Source organism: Phyllobates terribilis, unplaced genomic scaffold (genome assembly GCF_046119375.1).
Source record: "Phyllobates terribilis strain yellow unplaced genomic scaffold, ASM4611937v1 Scaffold_1__5_contigs__length_1240528914, whole genome shotgun sequence".
Classification (NCBI taxonomy): Eukaryota; Metazoa; Chordata; class Amphibia; order Anura; family Dendrobatidae; genus Phyllobates; species Phyllobates terribilis.
The window spans coordinates 697,419,401-697,433,980 of NW_027362761.1; positions in this window are offsets into that span (position 1 = coordinate 697,419,401).

Genomic DNA, 14,580 nt, shown 5'->3' on the forward strand with positions numbered 1-14,580 from the left:
TCCAAGGGGCATTAAAACCGTCTTGTTAAGCCAATGCAACCTCCACCACTTTTCCAAGGGGCATTAAAACCAACTTGTTAAGCTACTGTGACCTCCACGTCTCTTTTCAAGGGGCGTTTAAAACTTCTTGTTAAGCTACTGCAACCTCCTCGTCTCTTCCAAGGGGCATTAAAACCATCTTGTTAAGCTAATGTGACCTCCACCAATTCTCCAAGGGGCATTAAAACTGTCTTGTTAAGCTACTGTAACCTCCACCACTCTTCCAAGGGGCATTTAAACCATCTTGTTAAGCTGCTGCAACCTCCACGTCTCTTCCAAGGGGCATTAAACCGTCTTTTTAAGCGAATGCGACCTCCACCACTTTTTCAAGGGGCATTTAAACCGTCTTGTTAAGCTATTGCAACCTCCACGTCTCTTCCAAGGGGCATTAAAACCATCTTGTTAAGCTAATGTGACCTCCACCACTATTTCAAGGGGCATTTAAATCGTCTTATTAAGCTACTGCAACCTCCACGTCTCTTCCAAGGGGCATTAAAACCATGATGTTAAGCTAATGCAACCTCCACCACTTTTTCAAGTGGCATTTAAACCGCCTTGTTAAGCTACTGCAACCTCCACGTCTCTTCCAAGGTGCATTGAAACCATCTTGTTAAGCTAATGCGAGCTCCACCACTTTTTCAAGGGGCATTTAAACCATCTTGTTAAGCTACTGCAATCTCCAAGTCTCTTCAAAGGTACATTAAAACCATCTTGTTAAGCTAATGTGACCCCCACCACTCTTCCAAGGGGCATTTAAATCATCTTGTTAAGCTGCTGCAACCTCCACGTCTCTACCAAGGGACATTAAAACCGTATTGTAAAGCTAATGCGACCTCCACCACTTTTCCAAGGGGCATTAAAACCGTCTTGTTAAGCTAATGCGACCTCCACCACTATTTCAAGGGGCATTAAAACTATTTTGTTAAGCTACTGCGACCTCCACGTCTCTTTCAAGTTTCATTTAAACCATATTGTTAAGCTACTGCAGCCTCCACGTCTCTTCCAAGGGGCAATAAAACCGTCTTGTTAAGCTAATGGGACATCCACCACTTTTTCAAGGGGCTTTTAAACCGTCTTCTTAAGCTACTGCAACCTCCATCTCTCTTCCAAGGGGCATTTAAACCATGCTGTTAAGCTAATGGGACATCCACCACTTTTTCAAGGGGCATTTAAACAGTCTTCTTAAGCTACTACAACCTCCACGTCTCTTCCAAAGGGCATTAAAACTGTCTTGTTAAGCTACTGTAACATCCACCACTTTTCCAAGGGGCATTTAATTTGTCTTGTTAAGCTACTGCAACCTCCACGTCTATTCCAAGGAGCATTAAAACCGTCTTGTTAAGCTAATGCGACCTCCACCACTATTCCAAGGGGCATTAAAATCGTCTTGTTAAGCTACTGCAACCTCCACCTCTCTACCAAGGGGCATTAAAACCATCTTGTGAAGCTAAGTCGACCTCCACAACTTTTCCAAGGGGCATTAAAACCGTCTTGTTAAGCTACTGCATCCACCACGTCTCTTCCAAGGGGCATTAAAACCGTCTTGTTAAGTTACTACGACCTCCACCACATTTCCAAGGGGCATTAAAACCATCCTATTAAGCTACTGCGACCTCCACATCTCTTCCAAGGGGCATTTAAACGGTCTTGTTAAGCTACTGCAACCTCCACGTCTTTTCAAAGGGGCATTAAAACCATCTTGTTAAGCTAATGTGACCTCCACCACTTCTCCAAGGGGCATTAAAACCGTCTTGTTAAGCTACTGTAACCTCCACCACTCTTCCAAGGGGCATTTAAACCATCTTGTTAAGCTAATGCAACCTCCACGTCTCTTCCAAGGGGCATTAAAACCATCATGTTAAGCTAATGCAACCTCCACCATTTTTTCAAGGGGCATTTAAACCATCTTGTTAAGCAACTGTAACCTCCACGTCTCTTCCAAGATGCATTGAAACAGTCTTGTTAAGCTAATGCCAGCTCCACCACTTTTTCAAGGGGCATTAAAACCATCTTGTTAAGCTAATTTGACCTCCACCACTTTTCCACGGGGCATTAAAACCGTCTTGTGAAGCTACTGCATCCACCACATCTCTTCCAAGGGGCATTAAAACCGTCTTGTTAAGTTAATACGACCTCCACCACTTTTCCAAGGGGCATTAAAACCATCTTATTAAGCTACTGCGAACTCCACATCTCTTCCAAGGGAAATTTAAACGGTCTTGTTAAGCTACTGCAACCTCCACGTCTCTTCAAAGGGGCATTAAAACCATCTTGTTAAGCTAATGTGACCTCCACCACTTCTCCAAGGGGCATTAAAAAGTCTTGTTAAGCTACTGTAACCTCCACCACTCTTCCAAGGGGCATTTAAACCATCTTGTTAAGCTACTGCAACCACCACGTCCCTTCCAACGGGCATTAAAACCGTCTTGTTAAGCTAATGCGACCTCCACCACTTTTCCAAGGGGCATTAAAAGCGTCTTGCTAAGCTAATGCGACCTCCACCACTATTCTAATGGGCATTAAAACCATCTTGTTAAGCTACTGCGACCTCCAAGTCTCTTCCAAGGCGCATTTAAACCGTCTTATTAAGCTACTGCCACCTCTACGTCTCTTCCAAGGGGCATTAAAACCGTCTTGTTTAGCTAATGCGTCCTCCACCTCTTATTCAAGGGGCATTTAAACCGTCTTGTTAAGATACTACAACCTCCACGTCTCTACCAAAGGGCATTAAAACCGTGTTGTTGAGCTACAGCGACCTCCACCACTTCTCCAAGGGGCATTAAAACCGTCTTGTTAAGCTACTGTAACATCCACCACTTTTCCAAGGGGCATTTAATTCATCTTGTTAAGCTACTGCAACCTCCACGTCTCTTCCAAGGGGCATTAAAACCGTCTTGTTAAGCTAATGCGACCTCCACCACTTTTCCAAGGGGCATGAAAACCATCTTGTTAAGCTAATGCGACCTCCACCACTATTCCAATGGGCATTAAAACTATTTTGTTAAGCTTCTGCGACCTCCACGTCTCTTCCAAGGGTCATTTAAACCATCTTGTTAAGCTACTGCAGCCTCCACGTCTCTTCCAAGGGGCATTAAAACCGTCTTGTTAAGCTAATGCGACCTCCACCACTTCTCCATGGGGCATTAAAACCGTCTTGTTAAGCTACTGTATCCTCCACCACTCTTCCAAGGGGCATTTAAAATGTCTTCTTAAGATACTGCAACCTCCACGTCTCTTCCAAGGGGCATTAAAACTGTCTTGTTATGCCACTGCAACCTCCACTTCTCTTCCAAAGGGCATTCAAACCACCTTGTTAAGCTAATGCGACCTCAATCACTTTTCCAAAGGGCATTAAAACCATCTTGTTAAGCTACTGCAACCACCACGTCTTTTCCAAGGGGCATTAAAACCATCTTGTTAAGCTACTGCGACCTCCACGTCTATGCCAAGGGGCATTTAAAACATCTTGTTAAGGTACTGCACCCTCCAAGTCTCTACAAAAGGGGCATTAAAACCATCTTGTTAAGCTAATGCGACCTCCAACACTGTTTCTACGGGCATTTAAACCGTCTTGTTAAGCTACTGCAACTTCCACGTCTTTTCCAAGGGGCATTAAAACTGTATTGTTAAGCTATTGCGACCACCACCACTTTTCCAAGGAGCATTAAAACCGTCTTGTTAAGCTACTGCAACCACCACGTCTCTTCCAAGGGGCATTAAAACTGTCTTGTTAAGCTAATGCGACCTCCACCACTTTTCCAAGGGGCATTAAAACCATCTTGTTAACCTACTGCGACCTCCACGTCTCGTCCTAGGGATATTAAAACCGTCTTGTTAAGCTACTGCAACCTACATGTCTCTTCCAAGGGGCATTAAAACCGTCTTGTTAAGCTAATGTGACCTACACCACATTTTCAAGGGGCATTTACACCATCTTATTAAGCTACTGCAATGTCCACGTTTCTTCCAAGGTGCATTAAAACCGTCTTTTTAAGCTACTGCGAACTACATAACTTCTCCAAGGGGCATTAAAAACGTCTTGTTAAGCTACTGTAACCTCCACCACTCTTCCAAGGGGCATTTAAACCGTCTTGTTAAGCTACTGCTGCCACCATGTCTCTTCCAAGGGGCATTAAAACCGTCTTGTTAAGCTAATGCAACCTCCACCACTTTTCCAAGGGGCATTAAAAACATCTTGTTAAGCTACTGCGACCTCCATCTCTCTTCCAAGGGGCATTTAAACCGTCATGTAAAGCTACTGCAAACTCCACGTCTCTTCCAAGGGGCATTAAAACCGTCTTGTTAAGCTATTGCGACCTCCACCACTTTTTCAAGGAGCATTTAAACCGTCTTGTTAAGCTACTGCAATCTCCATGTCTCTTCCAAGGGGAATTAAAACCGTCTTGTTAAGCTACTGCGACCTACATTACTTTTCCAAGGGGCATTAAAACTGTCTTGTTAAGCTACTGTAACCTCCACCACTCTTCCAAGGGGCATTAAAACCATCTTGTTAACCTACTGCAACCTCCACGTCTCTTCCAAGGGGCATTAAAACTGTCTTGTTAAGCTAATGCTCCCTCCACCACTTTTTAAAGGGGCATTAAAACAGTCTTGTTAAGCTACTGCAACCTCCACGTCTCTTCAAAGGGTATTCAAACCGTCTTGTTAAGCTAATGCGACCTCCATCACTTTTCCAAACGGCATTAAAACCATCTTGTTAAGCTACTGCAACCACCACGTCTTTTCCAAGGGGCATTAAAACCATCTTGTTAAGCTACTGCGACCTCCACGTCTCTGCCAAGGGGCATTTAAAATGTCTTGTTAAGGTACTGCAGCCTCCAAGTCTCTAGAAAAGGGGCATGAAAACCATCTTGTTAAGCTAATGCGATCTCCACCACTATTTCAACGGGCACTTAAACCGTCTTGTTAAGCTACTGCAATCACCACGTCTCTTCCAAGGGGCATTAAAACTGTCTTGTTAAGCTAGTGCGACATCCACCACTTTTCCAATAGGCATTAAAACCATCTTTTCAAGCTACTGCGATCTCCACGTCTCGTCCAAGGGATTTTAAAACCGTCTTGTTAAGCTACTGCAACCTCCACGACTCTTCCAAGGGGCATTAAAACCGTCTTGTTAAGCTAATGCGACCTCCACCACTTTTTCGAGGGACATTTAAACCATCTTGTTAAGCTACTGCAATGTCCACGTCTCTTCCAAGGTGCATTAAAAACGTCTTAATAAGCTACTGCGAACTACATAACTTCTCCAAGGGGCATTAAAAACGTCTTGTTAAGCTAATGCGACCTCCACCACTTTTTCAAGGAGCATTTAAACCGTCTTGTTTAGCTACTGCAATCCCCAAGTCTCTTCCAAGGGGCATTAAAACCGTCTTGTTAAGCTATTGTAACCTCCACCACTCTTCCAAGGGGCATTTAAACCATCTTGTTAAGCTACTGCTACCTCCATGTCTCTTCCAAGGGGCATTTAAACCATCTTGTTAAGCTACTGCAACCTCCATGTCTCTTCCAAGGGGCATTAAAACCGTCTTGTTAAGCTAATGCGACCTCCACGACTTTTCCAAGGGGCATTAAAATCGTCTTGTTAAGCTACTGCAACCACCATGTCTCTTCCAAGGGGCATTAAAACCACCTTGTTAAGCTACTGCGACCTCCATGTCTCTTGCAAGGGGCATTTAAACCGTCTTGTTAAGCTACTGCAACCTCCACGTCTCTTCTAAAGGGCATTAAAACCGTCTTGTTAAGCTATTGCGACCTCCACCACTTATCCAAGGGGCAATAAAACCGTGTTGTTAAGCTACTGCAACCACCACATCTTTTCGAAGGGGCATTAAAACCGTCTTGTTAAGCTAATGCAACCTCCACCACTTTTCCAAGGGGCATTAAAACCAGCTTATTAAGCTACTGCGTCCTCCACGTCTCTTCCAGGGGGCATTTAAAATGTCTTGTTAAGCTACTGCAACCTCCATGTCTCTTCCAAGGGGCATTAAAACTGTCTTGTTAAGCTAATGCGACCTCCACCACTTTTTCAAGGGGCATTAAAACCATTTTGTTAAGCTACTGCAACCTTCACGTCTCTTCCAAAGTACATTCAAACCGTCTTGTTAAGCTAATGCGATCTCCACCACTTTTCCAAAGGGCATTAAAACCATCTTGTTAAGCTACTGCAACCAACACGTCTTTTCCAAGGGGCATTAAAACCATCTTGTTAATCTACTGCGACCTCCACGTCTCTGCCAAGGGGCATTTGAAACATCTTGGTAAGGTACTGCATTCTTCATGTCTCTACAAAAGGGGCATTAAAACCATCTTGTTGAGCTAATGCAACCTCCACATCTCTTCCAAGGGGCATATAAACTGTCTTGTTAAGTTAATGCGACCTCCACCACTTTTCCAAGGGGCATTAAAACCGTCTTGTTAAGCTACTGCAACCACCACGTCTTTTCCAAGGGGCATTAAAACCGTCTTGTTAAGCCAATGCAACCTCCACCACTTTTCCAAGGGGCATTAAAACCAACTTGTTAAGCTACTGTGACCTCCACGTCTCTTTTCAAGGGGCGTTTAAAACTTCTTGTTAAGCTACTGCAACCTCCACGTCTCTTCCAAGGGGCATTAAAACCATCTTGTTAAGCTAATGTGACCTCCACCAATTCTCCAAGGGGCATTAAAACTGTCTTGTTAAGCTACTGTAACCTCCACCACTCTTCCAAGGGGCATTTAAACCATCTTGTTAAGCTACTGCAACCTCCACGTCTCTTCCAAGGGGCATTAAACCGTCTTGTTAAGCGAATGCGACCTCCACCACTTTTTCAAGGGGCATTTAAACCGTCTTGTTAAGCTATTGCAACCTCCACGTCTCTTCCAAGGGGCATTAAAACCATCTTGTTAAGCTAATGTGACCTCCACCACTATTTCAAGGGGCATTTAAATCGTCTTATTAAGCTACTGCAACCTCCACGTCTCTTCCAAGGGGCATTAAAACCATGATGTTAAGCTAATGCAACCTCCACCACTTTTTCAAGTGGCATTTAAACCGTCTTGTTAAGCTACTGCAATCTCCATGTCTCTTCCAAGGGGAATTAAAACCGTCTTGTTAAGCTACTGCGACCTACATTACTTTTCCAAGGGGCATTAAAACTGTCTTGTTAAGCTACTGTAACCTCCACCACTCTTCCAAGGGGCATTAAAACCATCTTGTTAAGCTACTGCAACCTCCACGTCTCTTCCAAGGGGCATTAAAACTGTCTTGTTAAGCTAATGCTCCCTCCACCACTTTTTAAAGGGGCATTAAAACCGTCTTGTTAAGCTACTGCAACCTCCACGTCTCTTCAAAGGGTATTCAAACCGTCTTGTTAAGCTAATGCGACCTCCATCACTTTTCCAAACGGCATTAAAACCATCTTGTTAAGCTACTGCAACCACCACGTCTTTTCCAAGGGGCATTAAAACCATCTTGTTAAGCTACTGCGACCTCCACGTCTCTGCCAAGGGGCATTTAAAATGTCTTGTTAAGGTACTGCAGCCTCCAAGTCTCTAGAAAAGGGGCATGAAAACCATCTTGTTAAGCTAATGCGATCTCCACCACTATTTCAACGGGCACTTAAACCGTCTTGTTAAGCTACTGCAATCACCACGTCTCTTCCAAGGGGCATTAAAACTGTCTTGTTAAGCTAGTGCGACATCCACCACTTTTCCAATAGGCATTAAAACCATCTTTTCAAGCTACTGCGATCTCCACGTCTCGTCCAAGGGATTTTAAAACCGTCTTGTTAAGCTACTGCAACCTCCACGACTCTTCCAAGGGGCATTAAAACCGTCTTGTTAAGCTAATGCGACCTCCACCACTTTTTCGAGGGACATTTAAACCATCTTGTTAAGCTACTGCAATGTCCACGTCTCTTCCAAGGTGCATTAAAAACGTCTTAATAAGCTACTGCGAACTACATAACTTCTCCAAGGGGCATTAAAAACGTCTTGTTAAGCTAATGCGACCTCCACCACTTTTTCAAGGAGCATTTAAACCGTCTTGTTTAGCTACTGCAATCCCCAAGTCTCTTCCAAGGGGCATTAAAACCGTCTTGTTAAGCTATTGTAACCTCCACCACTCTTCCAAGGGGCATTTAAACCATCTTGTTAAGCTACTGCTACCTCCATGTCTCTTCCAAGGGGCATTTAAACCATCTTGTTAAGCTACTGCAACCTCCATGTCTCTTCCAAGGGGCATTAAAACCGTCTTGTTAAGCTAATGCGACCTCCACGACTTTTCCAAGGGGCATTAAAATCGTCTTGTTAAGCTACTGCAACCACCATGTCTCTTCCAAGGGGCATTAAAACCACCTTGTTAAGCTACTGCGACCTCCATGTCTCTTGCAAGGGGCATTTAAACCGTCTTGTTAAGCTACTGCAACCTCCACGTCTCTTCTAAAGGGCATTAAAACCGTCTTGTTAAGCTATTGCGACCTCCACCACTTATCCAAGGGGCAATAAAACCGTGTTGTTAAGCTACTGCAACCACCACATCTTTTCGAAGGGGCATTAAAACCGTCTTGTTAAGCTAATGCAACCTCCACCACTTTTCCAAGGGGCATTAAAACCAGCTTATTAAGCTACTGCGTCCTCCACGTCTCTTCCAGGGGACATTTAAAATGTCTTGTTAAGCTACTGCAACCTCCATGTCTCTTCCAAGGGGCATTAAAACTGTCTTGTTAAGCTAATGCGACCTCCACCACTTTTTCAAGGGGCATTAAAACCATTTTGTTAAGCTACTGCAACCTTCACGTCTCTTCCAAAGTACATTCAAACCGTCTTGTTAAGCTAATGCGATCTCCACCACTTTTCCAAAGGGCATTAAAACCATCTTGTTAAGCTACTGCAACCAACACGTCTTTTCCAAGGGGCATTAAAACCATCTTGTTAATCTACTGCGACCTCCACGTCTCTGCCAAGGGGCATTTGAAACATCTTGGTAAGGTACTGCATTCTTCATGTCTCTACAAAAGGGGCATTAAAACCATCTTGTTGAGCTAATGCAACCTCCACATCTCTTCCAAGGGGCATATAAACTGTCTTGTTAAGTTAATGCGACCTCCACCACTTTTCCAAGGGGCATTAAAACCGTCTTGTTAAGCTACTGCAACCACCACGTCTTTTCCAAGGGGCATTAAAACCGTCTTGTTAAGCCAATGCAACCTCCACCACTTTTCCAAGGGGCATTAAAACCAACTTGTTAAGCTACTGTCACCTCCACGTCTCTTTTCAAGGGGCGTTTAAAACTTCTTGTTAAGCTACTGCAACCTCCACGTCTCTTCCAAGGGGCATTAAAACCATCTTGTTAAGCTAATGTGACCTCCACCAATTCTCCAAGGGGCACTAAAACTGTCTTGTTAAGCTACTGTAACCTCCACCACTCTTCCAAGGGGCATTTAAACCATCTTGTTAAGCTACTGCAACCTCCACGTCTCTTCCAAGGGGCATTAAACCGTCTTGTTAAGCGAATGCGACCTCCACCACTTTTTCAAGGGGCATTTAAACCGTCTTGTTAAGCTATTGCAACCTCCACGTCTCTTCCAAGGGGCATTAAAACCATCTTGTTAAGCTAATGTGACCTCCACCACTATTTCAAGGGGCATTTAAATCGTCTTATTAAGCTACTGCAACCTCCACGTCTCTTCCAAGGGGCATTAAAACCATGATGTTAAGCTAATGCAACCTCCACCACTTTTTCAAGTGGCATTTAAACCGCCTTGTTAAGCTACTGCAACCTCCACGTCTCTTCCAAGGTGCATTGAAACCATCTTGTTAAGCTAATGCGAGCTCCACCACTTTTTCAAGGGGCATTTAAACCATCTTGTTAAGCTACTGCAATCTCCAAGTCTCTTCAAAGGTACATTAAAACCATCTTGTTAAGCTAATGTGACCCCCACCACTCTTCCAAGGGGCATTTAAATCATCTTGTTAAGCTGCTGCAACCTCCACGTCTCTACCAAGGGACATTAAAACCGTATTGTAAAGCTAATGCGACCTCCACCACTTTTCCAAGGGGCATTAAAACCGTCTTGTTAAGCTAATGCGACCTCCACCACTATTTCTAGGGGCATTAAAACTATTTTGTTAAGCTACTGCGACCTCCACGTCTCTTTCAAGTTTCATTTAAACCATATTGTTAAGCTACTGCAGCCTCCACGTCTCTTCCAAGGGGCAATAAAACGTCTTGTTAAGCTAATGGGACATCCTCCACTTTTTCAAGGGGCTTTTAAACTGTCTTCTTAAGCTACTGCAACCTCCATCTCTCTTCCAAGGGGCATTAAAACCATGCTGTTAAGCTAATGGGACATCCACCACTTTTTCAAGGGGCATTTAAACAGTCTTCTTAAGCTACTACAACCTCCACGTCTCTTCCAAAGGGCATTAAAACTGTCTTGTTAAGCTACTGTAACATCCACCACTTTTCCAAGGGACATTTAATTTGTCTTGTTAAGCTACTGCAACCTCCACGTCTATTCCAAGGAGCATTAAAACCGTCTTGTTAAGCTAATGCGACCTCCACCACTATTCCAAGGGGCATTAAAACCGTCTTGTTAAGCTACTGCAACCTCCACCTCTCTACCAAGGGGCATTAAAACCATCTTGTGAAGCTAAGTCGACCTCCACAACTTTTCCAAGGGGCATTAAAACCGCCTTGTTAAGCTACTGCATCCACCACGTCTCTTCCAAGGGGCATTAAAACCGTCTTGTTAAGTTACTACGACCTCCACCACATTTCCAAGGGGCATTAAAACCATCCTATTAAGCTACTGCGACCTCCACATCTCTTCCAAGGGGCATTTAAACGGTCTTGTTAAGCTACTGCAACCTCCACGTCTTTTCAAAGGGGCATTAAAACCATCTTGTTAAGCTAATGTGATCTCCACCACTTCTCCAAGGGGCATTAAAACCGTCTTGTTAAGCTACTGTAACCTCCACCACTCTTCCAAGGGGCATTTAAACCATCTTGTTAAGCTAATGCAACCTCCACGTCTCTTCCAAGGGGCATTAAAACCATCATGTTAAGCTAATGCAACCTCCACCATTTTTTCAAGGGGCATTTAAACCATCTTGTTAAGCAACTGTAACCTCCACGTCTCTTCCAATATGCATTGAAACAGTCTTGTTAAGCTAATGCCAGCTCCACCACTTTTTCAAGGGGCATTAAAACCATCTTGTTAAGCTAATTTGACCTCCACCACTTTTCCACGGTGCATTAAAACCGTCTTGTGAAGCTACTGCATCCACCACATCTCTTCCAAGGGGCATTAAAACCGTCTTGTTAAGTTAATACGACCTCCACCACTTTTCCAAGGGGCATTAAAACCATCTTATTAAGCTACTGCGAACTCCACATCTCTTCCAAGGGAAATTTAAACGGTCTTGTTAAGCTACTGCAACCTCCACGTCTCTTCAAAGGGGCATTAAAACCATCTTGTTAAGCTAATGTGACCTCCACCACTTCTCCAAGGGGCATTAAAAAGTCTTGTTAAGCTACTGTAACCTCCACCACTCTTCCAAGGGGCATTTAAACCATCTTGTTAAGCTACTGCAACCACCACGTCTCTTCCAACGGGCATTAAAACCGTCTTGTTAAGCTAATGCGACCTCCACCACTTTTCCAAGGGGCATTAAAAGCGTCTTGCTAAGCTAATGCGACCTCCACCACTATTCTAATGGGCATTAAAACCATCTTGTTAAGCTACTGCGACCTCCAAGTCTCTTCCAAGGCGCATTTAAACCGTCTTATTAAGCTACTGCCACCTCTACGTCTCTTCCAAGGGGCATTAAAACCGTCTTGTTTAGCTAATGCGTCCTCCACCTCTTATTCAAGGGGCATTTAAACCGTCTTGTTAAGATACTACAACCTCCACGTCTCTACCAAAGGGCATTAAAACCGTGTTGTTGAGCTACAGCGACCTCCACCACTTCTCCAAGGGGCATTAAAACCGTCTTGTTAAGCTACTGTAACATCCACCACTTTTCCAAGGGGCATTTAATTCATCTTGTTAAGCTACTGCAACCTCCACTTCTCTTCCAAGGGGCATTAAAACCGTCTTGTTAAGCTAATGCGACCTCCACCACTTTTCCAAGGGGCATGAAAACCATCTTGTTAAGCTAATGCGACCTCCACCACTATTCCAATGGGCATTAAAACTATTTTGTTAAGCTTCTGCGACCTCCACGTCTCTTCCAAGGGTCATTTAAACCATCTTGTTAAGCTACTGCAGCCTCCACGTCTCTTCCAAGGGGAATTAAAACAGTCTTGTTAAGCTAATGGGACCTCCACAACTTTTTCAAGGGTCATTTAAACCGTCTTGTTAAGCTACTGCAACCTCCATCTCTCTTCCAAGGGGCATTAAAACCATCTTGTTAAGCTAATGTGACCACCACCACTATTCCAAGGGGCTTTAAAACCATCTTGTTAAGCTACTGCGACCTCCACGTCTCTTCCAAGGCGCATTTAAACCGTCTTATTAAGCCACTGCAACCTCTACGTCTCTTCCAAGGGGCATTAAAACCGTCTTGTAAAGCTAATGCATCCTCCACCACTTATTCAAGGGGCATTTAAACCGTTTTGTTAAGCTACTACAACCTCCACGCCTCTTCCAAAGGGCATTAAAACCGTCTTGTTAAGCTAATGCGAGCTCCACCACTTTTTCAAGGGGCATTGAAACCATCTTGTTAAGCTACTGCAATCTCCACGTCTCTTCCAAGGGGTATTAAAACCTTCTTGTTAAGCTAATGTGACCACAACCACTTCTCCAAGGGGCATTAAAACAGTCTTGTTAAGCTACTGTAACTTCCACCACTCTTCAAAGGGGCATTTAAACCGTCTTGTTAAGCTACTGCAACCTCTACGTCTCTTCCAAGGGGCATTAAAACCGTCTTTTTAAGCTAATGCGTCCTCCACAACTTTTTCAAAGGTCATTTAAACCGTCTTGTTAGGCTACTACAACCTCCACGTCTCTTCCAAAGGGCATTAAAACCGTCTTTTTAAGCTACAGCGACCTCCACCACTTCTCCAAGGGGCATTAAAACCGTCTTCTTAAGCTACTGCAACCTCCATCTCTCATCCAAGGGGCATTAAAACCATCTTGTTAAGCTAATGCGACCTCCACCACTTTTTCAAGTTGCATTTAAACCGTCTTTTTAAGCTACTGCAACCTCCATCTCTCTTCCAAGGAGAATTAAAACCATCTTGTTAAGCTAATGCGACCTCCACCACTATTCCAAGGGGCATTAAAACCATCTTGTTAAGCTACTGCGACCTCCACGTCTCTTCCAAGGCGCATTTAAACCGTCTTGATAAGCTACTGCAACCTCTACGTCTCTTCCAAGGGGCATTAAAACCATCTTGTTAAGCTAATGCGTCCTCCACCACTTTTTCAAGGGGCATTTAAAACATCTTGTTAATCTACTACAACCTCCACGTATCTTCCAAGGGGCATTAAAACCTTCTTGCTTAGCTAATGCGTCCTCCACCACTTATTCAAGGGGCATTTAAACCGTCTTGTTAAGCCACTACAACCTACGCGTCTCTTCCGAAGGGCATTAAAACTGTCTTGTTAAGCTACTGTAACATCCACCACTTTTACAAGGGGAATTTAATTCATCTTGCTAAGCTACTGCAACCTCCACGTCTCTTCCAAGTTGCATTAAAACCGTCTTGTTAAGCTAATTCGACCTCCACAACTTTTCCAAGGGGCATTAAAACCGTCTTGTTAAGCTACTGCATACACCACGTCTCTTCCAAGGGGCATTAAAACCGTCTTGTTAAGTTAATACTACCTCCACCACTTTTCCAAGGGGCATTAAAACCATCTTATTAAGCTACTGCGACCTCCAGATCTCTTCCAAGGGGCATTTAAACGGTCTTGTTAAGCTACTGCAACTTCCACGTCTCTTCAAAGGGGCATTAAAACCATCTTGTTAAGCTAATGTGACGTCCACCAATTCTCCAAGGGGCATTAAAACCGTCTTGTTAAGCTACTGTAACCTCCACCACTCTTCCAAGGGGCATTTAAACCATCTTGTTAAGCTACTGCAATCTCCACGTCTCTTCCATGGGGCATTAAACCGTCTTGTTAAGCTAATGCGACCACCACCACTTTTCCAAGGGGCATTAAAACCGTCTTGTTAAGATAATGCGACCTCCACCATTATTCCAAGGGGCATTAAAACTATTTTGTTAAGCTACTGCGACCTCCACGTCTCTTCCAAGGGTCATTTAAAACATCTTGTTAAGCTACTGCAGCCTCCACGTCTCTTTAAAGGGGCATTAAAACCGTCTTGTTAAGCTAATGGGACCTCCACCACTTTTTCAGAGGGCATTTAAATCGTCTTGTTAAGCTACTGCAACCTCCATCTCTCTTCCAAGGGGCATTAAAACCATCATGTTAAGCTAATGCAACCTCCACCATTTTTTCAAGGGGCATTTAAACCGTCTTGTTAAGCAACTGTAACCTCCACGTCTCTTCCAAGATGCATTGAAACAGT